Source organism: Arachis stenosperma, chromosome 7, assembly GCF_014773155.1.
Source record: "Arachis stenosperma cultivar V10309 chromosome 7, arast.V10309.gnm1.PFL2, whole genome shotgun sequence".
In the NCBI taxonomy this organism is placed as follows: Eukaryota; Viridiplantae; Streptophyta; class Magnoliopsida; order Fabales; family Fabaceae; genus Arachis; species Arachis stenosperma.
In genome coordinates this window covers 58725978-58735564 of record NC_080383.1, presented here as the reverse complement: position 1 = coordinate 58735564, position 9587 = coordinate 58725978, and positions in this window count along the sequence as shown.

The following is a 9587-nucleotide window of genomic DNA, read 5'->3' as shown; positions in this document are numbered from 1 at the left end:
CCTTAAGACATAGTTACTAAATAGTAATGATCATGTAGTAAAGACTCAAAACATAGACAAACATATGGCTCAAAAACCGAAAAACAGAGAGATAAAAACAAGGAAGTTAAGGAATGAGTCCACCTTAGTGATGGTGGCGCCTTCTTCTTGAAGGACCAATGGTGTTCTTGAGCTCCTCTATGTCTCTTCCTTGCCTTTGTTGCTCCTCCCTCATAGCTCTTTAATCTTCTCTAATTTCATTGACTATGATGGAGTGCTCTTGGTGTTCCACCCTTAATTGGTTCATGTCATGACTCAATCCTTCTAGAGAAGTGTTGAGTTGTTCCTGAAGAACTGAAGATCGATGGTCTAGAAGTTATAATAAATTCTCGTTGCAAGTATATTTTCTAAACCAAGCAATCAACCTTTCTTACAAACGTTTTGGTTGTCATAAGTAACAAACCCATAAATAAATTGATAACTAAAGTATTCAAACCTTGGGTCATCTTCTCAAGAAATTGCATGGAGGTATGTTCTTATTATTGGTTATGAGTCTTGTAAATTGGGGGTTTTGAAAGTAAGGAACAAGTATGTTAAATGACAAGAAAAAATAAAATAGTAATAATAAAAAAAACTCTTGGCAAGGTATTAGAATTGTAATTCCTATCATATTTATCCTTATCAGGTGTGATGAGAATTGGATTTTAATCCCACTTAGTTATCCTTTATTAAACAAAGGAAGGTCAAATAGACTAATTAGCTTGATCCTCAAGTCCTAGTCAATCCCTGTAGGAGGACTAGCTTTAGAGCGATCTAGATCAATTAGAATTTGCCAATTTCAACCACTGTTGAGTTTGACAACTCAAATGTTACCAATTACCTAACCAAAGCCAAAATGGGGAAAAATCTAAATTATTTATATAAATAAAAGAAAACAATCATAAGTCTGAAAATACTTCAAATTGTATTAGTTAAGAAAATCATAACATTAATGGTTCATAAGCTAATTTGGCAACATAAGTCATTAATAAATAAAAGCATTAAAGTATCTCAAAGTAGAAGAGAAGTCAAAATAAAAGAATATTGAACCTGGAGCTCAGAAGAATTGTAAGTTGAAATAGTAATAAAGCCTAAATCCTTTAAGAGGAATCCTAATCCTAAATCCTAAGAGAGATGAGAGAGCCTCTCTCTCTCTCTAAAACTACATCTAAATTATGAAAAGTGAATTATGAGTCTGATCTGAAGTGTCCCCCTTCATTCCTCCACTTTGCAGCCTTTAATCTGTATTTTCTGAGCTTGAAACTGGGCCGGAAATAGCCCAGGATTCGCTGGAAACGAATTCTGCCATGCTGATTTTCGCAGATGCAACGCGTCCGCGTAGAGCACGCGTTCGCGTCACCTAACTGTATAGCCACTATGGCAAATTATATATCAAATCGAAGCCCCGGATATTAGCTTTCCAACGCAACTAGAACTGCATCATTTGGACCTCTGTAGCTCAAGTTATGGTCATTTTAGTACGAGAGGGTTTGGCTGATAGCTTTGCAGTTCCTTCAACTTCTTGTATTCCTTCCACTTTTGCATGCTTCCTTTCCATCCTCTAAGCCATTCTTGCCCTGTAATCTCTAAAATCACTTAACACACATGTCAAGACATCGAATGGTAATAAGAGAAGATTAAACATATCAAAATTTAGACCAAAAAAGCATGTTTTCAATCATAGCACAGAATCAGGAAGGAAAACGTAAACTCGTGCGAATCATATGAATAAGTATATGAAAGATTGATAAAATCCACTCAATTTAGCACAATATAAACCATAAAATAGTGGTTTATCAATATTCTCACACTTAAACATTAGCATGTCCTCAGCTAAGCTCAAGAGAAGCCATAAAGAAGTGAAGAGGAATGATAGAAAGTATGCAATGCAACCTATCTATATGAATGCAACTACATGCAAAATGTTTCTACCTACTTGGTTAAAAGTAAATAAGTTCTCCAAGACAAATATGAACCAAATTCCACTAATTCAAATCGTACAATAAAAAGCAAGTAAACTTGTAAGAAGATAGCTCATGAAAGCAGGGAATATAGAATCAAGCATTGAACCCTCACTGGTAGTGTATGTGCACTCTAATATCTCTAGTCTATAGGGTAATTCACTCTACTCTCCTCTAATCATGCTTTCTAAACTTTGTTCTTCATATAACCAATCAACAAATATTTAATGTACCAATGCAAACATCATGAGGTCTTTTTAAGGTTGTAATGGGGCCAAGGCAAAGGTGAGGATATATGTATGGTTAAGTGAGCTATAAATTAAATCTTTGAGTAACCTGAGCTATCACCTAACATACATACATTCTATATAACTTCTAAAATCATGCCTAGCTACCCATAATTTCCACTTTTGTATCACATACTCATGTATAAACTTTTCTTTTAATTGTGTCACATATGCATTGATCTTTTATTAACTTAACATTGGGATAATTTTGTCCCCTTATTTATTTATTTATATTATATATATATATATATATATATATATATATATATTGTTTTTTTTTTCTTTTTTCTATAGAGACATAAAAACTAAAATAACATATCAATGCATATGGAATTTTTAATTTTCTATTTTACATGAGTAGATACCCAAATTTTCCAATATTCAGAATTAGAAATATGATACATTCCCTTATTAACCCATGTTCCCACAGTTTTCCCACACTTAGTTGATGCATAACCTCTATCTTAAGCTAACCAAAGATTCAATTGGGATATTTAATTTGTTTTTCTGCTTAAGGCTAGTGATGTGGTTATAGAACAGAAGGGGATTAAAAAGCTCAGAGTGGCTAACAAGGGTGACATAAAAGGGTATGATTATTTGGGATAAGTGAGCAAAAACAAGTAATGGCCTCAATCATATGCAAGCATGTAAATACACTAAATATTGGACATATAGATTGGAACAAAATAAAGATTACAATCATAGAGAAGAAAACACACAAGAATAAAAATTTATGGTTAAATAATGTAACCATGTAAATAAGCTCAAAATCTCACAGGTTGTGTGTTCTTTGGCTCAAAAACCATGTTCCAAATACAACTTCAAACAAATTTAACACAAAAAATTTTGATTTTAAATTAGTAAATTTTTTCAAAAGTAGGGTCTTTAGAAGAAACTTATTATTTTTCAACCAAGTAGAATATGCATAAAATCAAACAAACATGCAATCAAATATGCAAATGCAATAATGAACAAACAAAGAAAACAGAGTATTGGTGTTGAAAAGGGAATAACTAACCCGTGGAGATCGGTATCGACCTCCCCACACTTAAAGATTGCACCGTCCTCGGTGCATACTAAGATGTGCAAGTGGATGGTTGTTGTTCCAACTGATGCCTTTCTCTATAGATTGTGCAGATTGACTTGCCTGTCTCCCCATTAAGAAGCTTTTTTTCTCTCTCTTCGTGGTGGCCATCCTGAAAGAAGAGAAAAAGAAAGGAAAGTAACCTAAAAACAAAGATAGAAAACAAATAAAATATGGGTGTTAATGCCAAATACTGATGGTCTCAATTACATAGTAGCTACAACATGCAAGTGAAAAAAATAGTGGAAGCACATGGCATATCAATAGTGCGAAAATTGTAACAATGGGGAAGAGAGTGTGGGTAATGCAAGATAGTGTAAGTACATATCAATGTAAAAGAAATATCAGTATTATAAAAATTAGCATTGACTTATGAATAATAATACCCAATTAGAATAAAACAAGTCATGAAGTACCAGAATAATTCAAGAAAAGATGCAAAAGTTGAAGAAGAGAATTTTAACACCAATGGAAAAGAAAAAGAAATTAAGAAAGGAGGAAGAAAGAAATAAGAGGGAAAGAAAAGATTTAGATATAGAGAAGAAAAAGATAAGATATTTGACTGATTTGGATAAGTTGTGCGCCGCTTGTGACGCGGACGCGTGAGTGACGCGTTCGCGCGGATAGCGCTTCTATGAAATGACGCGGACGCGTCATCCACGCAATCGCGTGGATCAATTTGTGCCATTAGCGCGAGAGCAGCCTCGCGGTCGCACAACTCTCTGTTTGAAATTCATATTGCCAAATCTTTGGGTGACGCGATCGCGTGGTTGACGCGATCGCATGGATGGCCTAAATTTGAAAACGGCGCGGACGCGTGGGGCACGCGTATGCGTGGCAGGGCTTGTGCTTCTAGCACGAGTCCAGCCTAATTCTAGCTCAGCTTTCTGCCATACACCCTTTTTACGTCAATTTTGAGGCACGCGTTCGCGTGGGTGACGCGGACGCGTGGGAGGCGTTTTTCCCACATGACGCGGACGCATCATCGACGCAGTCGGGTGGACCAATTTGTGCCAAAGGCACGCCTCCAGCCACACTCTCGCGTGACTCTCTGTTCAATTTATTGTCTTCCCAACGCACATATGACGCGGACGCGTCGGTGACGCTGTCACGTCGCGTGTGAAATTTTTTTTTGATGCAGTATGCAGAATGTAATTGTAATATGAATGTTATGCGAAATTCCAGGTTCAATAAAAGCTCAAAAATAAACAAAACAGACTAGAATTAAAACTGAAAAAGGGACGATCATACCATGGTGGGTTGTCTCCCACCTAGCACTTTTAGTTAAAGTCCTTAAGTTGGACATTTGATGAGCTTCCTGTTATGGTGGCTTGTGCTTGTACTGATTCAGGAATCCCCACCAATGTTTGTACTTCCAATAGCCTATGGGATCCCAAACTTTGCTTTTGCACCCGTCTTCTTGTTGGTCAATATTATTCCATCCGGGTGGCAAGCAGTCTGAATTCTCACTAAAGAGGCCAAACAACTTTCTAGACCCAATCAGCTGAGCTCTACACCAACCTTTGCGTTTAAACTTAAAGCTTCCAACCATAATGAACCTTGCAGGATAATTCTTACCACTGACCATCTTCCTATTAATCTTAATGCCACAAAGAGCTCTAAGTTGACCATCCGTCTCCAGTAGCCCATATTCAAGTGGAATTAGAAAGCTAAGGGATATGAATTTTACCCACTTGAATGTTGTGAAGGATGATGGCAACTTAGGGGGAGGGGTTTCTAATGAACGTGCAAGCTCCACTCCCTTGTGCTCTTCTTTGACCTCTTCCACCTCTTTGCAAGCTTCTTCAATTTCAACCTCTTCCTCTTGGTAGCTTTCTTCTGATTCAATTTCTGCTTCATTGTTCACCAAGGGCATGGGAGGTTGTGCTTTTACTTCTTTAATCTCCATGTCAAGTCCAATGGGAGAGGATTCAAATGTAGATAAGAATTCATTAATGATTGAATCCATCTCTTGATCATCCCCTTCAAAGTCTTCAACCATGATATGCTTTGGAGGTTGTACACCCTCCTCAACATCAATTGAAAACGTCTTAGAAGGAGGCTCCATGACTTGAGTTTCCCATGGAGGTTCTACATCTCCTAAGTCTTTAACCACTTCTTCCTCTTCAATGGCAGGCGTAGCTTCTTCCAATTGTTCCAATACAAAGTCGTGCTGCTCACTGTCCACTGGAGTTTCCAACTTCTCCTTCACGCCACGTTCTTCAGTAGATTCTTCACATGAAGCCATGGGGGTTCCTTGAATGTCCGAACGTCGGGAAGGTAATCGATTTATCGCTTGATCCAGGTGGCGAAGGGTTGCATGAAATTTTTCCACTATTTCCTTGAGACGATCCCTTGATTCTTGTTGCATTCAGCTATCATAAGTAGGATCATAGTGCTCTTGGATTGATGGATATGGAGATGGTGTATATTGAGGTGGTGGTTCTTGGGAGTAATTGGGGTGGAATTGGGGTGGTTCTATATATGGTTCATATGGCTCATAGGGTGGTTGGTATGGTGGATATGGGTTAGGGCCATATGGAGGTGAATGGCAGAAAGGGGCTTGTGAGTATGGTGGTCCAAAGCTATGTTGAGGAGGGAATTTATAGGCGTATGGTGGTGGTTGTTGATAATCAAAAGAGTGCTCACCATAGCCATTGCCTTGATATGCATCACAGAATGGTTGTTGATAGTCCATTGGAGGTGGTTGTTGCCATGAGGGATGATCAAATCCTTGTGGCTCCTCCCATCTTTGATTATTCCAACTTTGATGCTTGTTCTCATTATAGTTCCCATTCCTAACAATAACATTGGAATCAAACTTGAAGCCAGAGGGGTGAGAGTTCATAGTAGTAGGAGAAAATAAAAACAAAAACTAACAAAAAGAAAATATTTTTAAAAAGATATGATTTTTGAAAAAGGATAAGATAAAATTTTGAAGAAGATATAATTTTTGAAAAAAAAGATTTGAATTTTGAAAAATAAGATAAGATAAGATAAAAATTTCAAAATAAAAATCTGAAATTTTTTTTTGAAAAATATTTACAATAACCAATAATAAGGCACACGTTTGCAATTCCCCAGCAACGGCACCATTTTGAAGAACTGAAGATCGATGGTCTAGAAGTTATAATAAATTCCCGTTGCAAGTATAGTTTCTAAACCAAGCAATCAATCTTTCTTACAAACATTTTGGTTGTCACAAGTAACAAACCCCTAAATAAATTGATAACCGAAGTATTCAAATCTCGGGTCGTCTTCTCAAGGAATTGCAGGGATGTATGTTCTTATTATTGGTTATGAGTCTTGTAAGGAACAAGTATGTTAAATGATAAGAAAAAATAAAATAGTAATAATAAAATAAACTCTTGGCAAGGTATTAGAATTGGAATTTCTATCCTAGTTATCCTTATCAGGTGCGATGAGAATTGGGTTTTAATCCCACTTAGTTATCCTTTATTAAACAAAGTAAGGTCAAGTAGACTAATTAGCTTGATCCTCAAGTCCTAGTCAATCCCTGTGGGAGGATTAGCTTTAGAGCGATCTAGATCAATTAGAATCTGCCAATTTCAACCACTGCTGAGTTTGACAACTCAAGTATTACCAATTACCTAACCCAAGCCAAAAGGGGGAAAATCTAAATTATTTATATAAATAAAAGAAAACAATCATGAGTCTGAAAATACTTCAAATTGTATTAGTTAAGAAAGTCATAACATGAATGGTTCATAAGCCAATTTGGCAACATAAGTCATTAATAAATAAAAGCATTAAAGTATCTCAAAGTAGAAGAGAAGTCAAAATAAAGGAATATTGAACCTGGAGCTCAGAAGAATTGTAAATTGAAATAATAATAAATCCTAAATCCTTTAAGAGGAATCCTAATCCTAAATCTTAAGAGAGAGGAGAGAGCCTCTTTCTCTCTAAAACTACATCTAAATTATGAAAAGTGAATTATGAGTCTGATCAGAAGTGTCCTCCTTCATTCCTCCACTTTGCAGCCATTAATCTGTGTTTTCTGGGCTTGAAACTGGGCCAGAAATAGCCTAGGATTCGCTGGAAACGAATTCTGCCACGCTGGTTTTCGCAGATGCGACGCATCCGCATGGAGCACACGTTCGTGTCACCTAAGTGTATGGCCACTATGGCAAATTATATATCAAATCGAAGCCCCGGATGTTAGCTTTCCAACGCAACTAGAACCACATCATTTGGACCTCTATTGCTCAAGTTATGGTCATTTTAGTGCGAAAGGGTCAGGTTGACAGCTTTGCAGTTCCTTCAACTTCTTATGTTCCTTCCACTTTTGCATGCTTTCTTTCCATCCTCTAAGCCATTCTTGCCCTGTAATCTCTGAAATCACTTAACACACATGTCAAGGCATCAAATGGTAATAAGAGAAGATTAAACATATCAAAATTAAGACCAAAGAAGCATGTTTTCAATCATAGCACAGAATCAGGAAGGAAAACGTAAACTTATGCGAATAATATGAATAAGTGTATGAAAAATTGATAAAATCCACTCAGTTGAGCATAATATAAACCATAAAATAGTGGTTTATCAGTTCCCAATAGTTTTTTGGAGAAAAATGCATCCCTTGAGGCATCTCTGGGATTTCTTGATGATGAGCTTCCTCATGCATCTCTTGAGATCCATGAATGGGCTCTCTTGTTTGCTCCATCCTCTTCTTAGTAATGGGCTTGTCCTCTTCAATGAGGATGTCTCTTTCTATGACAACTCCAGCTAAGTTGCATAGATGGCAAATGAGATAAGGAAAAGCTAGCCTTGCCAAGGTGGAGGGCTTTTCGGCTACTTTGTAGAGTTCTAGAGAGATGACTTCATGAACTTCTACTTCCTCTCCAATCATGATGCTATGGATCATGATGGCCCGATCCACAGTTACTTCGGATCGGTTGCTAGTGGGGATGATGGAGCGTTGGATGAACTCCAACCATCCTCTAGCCACAAGCTTAAGGTCCAGTCTTCTCAATTGAACCGGCTTGCCTTTTGAGTCTCTTTTCCATTGAGCTCATTCCACACATATGTCCATGAAGACTTGGTCCAACCTTTGATCAAAGTTGACCCTTCTAGTGTAGGGGCGTGCGTCTTCTTGCATCATAGGCAAGTTGAACGCCAACCTTACGTTCTCTGGACTGAAATCTAAGCATTTCTCCCGAACCATTGTAAGCCAATTCCTTGGATCCAGGTTCATACTTTGATTATGGTTTCTAGTGATCCATGCGTTTGCATAGAACTCTTGAACCATTAAGATTCCGACTTGTTGAATACGGTTGGTGAGAACTTCCCATCCTCTTCTTCTAATCTCTTATCGGATCTCTGGATAGTCGCCCTTTTTGAGCTTAAAAGGGACCTCAGGGATCACCTTTTTCTTGGCCACAACTTCATAGAAGTGGTCTTGATGGGCTTTTGAGATGAATCTCTCCATCTCTCATGACTTAGAGGTGGAAGAAATTGCCTTTCCTTTCCTCTTTCTTGAGGTTTCTCTGGCCTTAGGTGCCATCAATGGTTATGGAAAAACAAAAAAGCTATGCTTTTACCACACCAAACTTAGAATGTTACTCACCCTCGAGCAAAAGAAGAAAGAATAGAATAAGAAGAAGATATGGAGGAGAGGGAGAGAGGTTTGGGTTTCGGCCAAGGGGGAGAAGAGAGGGTAGTGTTGTGTGAAAATGAAGAAGGATGGAGGGGTTTATATAGTGGATGGAGAGGGGTTTAGGTTCGGTCATTTAGGGTGGGTTTAGGTGGGAAAGAGATTTTGAATTTGAAGGTAGGTGTGGTTTATGGAGAAGAGTGTATGGATGTGATTGGTGAAAGGGTAATGGGAAAGAGAGATTGAGGTGATTGGTGAAGGGTATAGTGTTATTGGATTGTGTAAAAGAGAGAAGTGGGGTAGGTGGGGATCCTGTGGGGTCCACAGATCCTGAGGTGATCATGTAGGATCCACAGATCTTGAGGTGTCAAGGATTTCTTATCCCTGTACTTTTAGGCATTTAAAACACCCTCTGTATGTAATCCTGGCATTTAACGCCAGACTGTAGCTTGTTTCTGGCATTAAACGCCCAAATGTAGCCTATTTCTGGCGTTTAACGCCAGCCTGATGCTTGTTTCTGGCGTTAAACGCCAGCTTGGTGCTTGTTTCGGGTGTTAAATGCTAGACAGATGCTTGTTTCTGGCGTTTAAACGCCAAACAGCTCTTCCTCCAGGGTGTGCTTT